Raw genomic sequence first — 1,974 nt, 5'->3', positions numbered from 1 at the left:
GTGAAAGAGATGTACTCTTGCTCTGGAGTGTGTTACTGAATGTGTTAAAGCTGTAATGAAATGCTTCTTCTAATCACGTAGTTATTAAAAATTTTTTTAAAAATGATTTAAAAAACTCTTAGATTAAAAAAAATAACATAATTGCTCAGTTCTCAAATGTGAACTTTGTAGACGACAGTGTCACTTTGCATGTCAGAAGGTTGGACACTGCCTGGCCCATGTGAGAGATAATTGGTCTGTTAGGAGGGGCATTTTCAAAAAACTCAAGTAGAAAGTAAAATTTTTTAAAATACATTGTTGGGGGTGGAGAGATGGCTCAGCAACTAAGAACACTGGCTGTTCTTGCAGAAGACCTGGGTTCGAATCCCAGCACCCACATGGCAGTTAACAACTGTTCGTAACTCCAGTTCCAGGGGATCCGACAGCCTCGTCTGTCCTCTGTGGGCATTGCATGACATGGGTACATTTACCTACATGCAGGCAATACATGCATACACATAAGACCAAAAATAATAAAATATTTAAAAAATATATCATTATGAGAAATTAAAGACTCCAGGACTCTGCTATAAAGTTGGTATATAAAATATAATTTTTTTCTGATTATAGAAATTCACACTCATTGTAGAATATTTGAAAACTAAAGAAGGAAATTTTAAAACACATCCAGACATAACCATCGTTAACAATCTGCTGTTTCCTTCCAGTTTTTTAAAAATGTATATATTCATACTTTTATAAATCTGGCACTAGGCTGACATTCTGAGCCCCACTTTCCACATGGCATCTTTCCATTCAGGAATACAAAGAACTTCCCGTGTGGGAGTGTGTGTTGGGCAGGTCTAGGCTAAACGTTTATACACATCACCATATTTTATCTCCAGGCAGCTTCTGTGATCACCCAAGGATGAGGAGATGGTCTCTGGAGGTTGCATGGATTGCCTATAGTCATAGCAGTGGGCCAGCCTGAACCCAACACCCATATCCTGACCTCCAGACTGTCCTGTCCCTGGCAGTTACAAAGAAGTTGTCATGTGGCTACAAAGCACTTTGATTTGTGTATATGCCCACATTTACCAAGCCAATTTCTTATGATTGGGCACAATTTTGGTTTTTCACTTTTATGAATGTGCTGGATAGCTTTAGTGTCAACTTGACACACCTGGGTTGAGGGAGCCTCAATTGGGGAATTGCCTCTATTGGACTGGCCTGTGGCCATGTCTGAGGGGCATCTTCTTGATGAGTGATGTGGGAGGGCCCAGCCCACTGTGGGGGTGCCACCCCTGGGCAGGTGGGCCTGTGTTGCATAAGAAAGCAGACTGAGCAGGGGTCAGGGGAGCAAGCAGCGTTCCTCCATGGCCTGCACTCCAGCTCCTGCCTCCAGCTTCCTGCCCTGAGTTCCTACCTTGGGCTCCCTGATGAACTGTGACCTGGGAGATGTAAGATAAATAAATCCTTTCCTCCCCAAGTTGGTAGTGGTCAGAGTGTTTTGTCACAGCAATGAAGATCAAACTAAGACAGAAATTGATACCAGAGAGTAGGATATTGCTGTGAGACCTGACCTTGGTGTTTTGGGGAGGACTGTGGAAGTGTTTGGAACTTTGGGCTGGAAAAGCTATTGCATGCTCAGAGTTTGTTGCTGTGGAGCTTGGAACAGTTATGTTGAAAGAGTTGTAGACGATGGAGGCCTGGCTTCAAAGGGAAGCAGAGACTATCAGGGCTGTTCCTGTGAGATTTTGAATTGAGAATCTGTGAGTTCTGGTTGGCTAGGGCTTTACTGGGACAATTGATGCTGGTTAGCTGGGGCTGAAAAATCAGCTGTAAGTAACAAGAGACCAGCATCACTGTGGTGAAGTCTTCTGGGAGGTATTTCCTCAGGGTCAGCACATAGAGGGGACCTGCACCTCTATTTCGAGCTGGAAGCCGGACTTGGTAATGTGTAAGAGTCTCCTGCATGGTTCTGGTGTTTGAAAA

Source organism: Nannospalax galili, unplaced genomic scaffold (genome assembly GCF_000622305.1).
Source record: "Nannospalax galili isolate Female #2095 unplaced genomic scaffold, S.galili_v1.0 scaffold1714, whole genome shotgun sequence".
NCBI lineage: Eukaryota > Metazoa > Chordata > Mammalia > Rodentia > Spalacidae > Nannospalax > Nannospalax galili.
The sequence above is the reverse complement of the archived record's forward strand: the minus strand, read 5'-3'. Positions refer to the sequence as shown.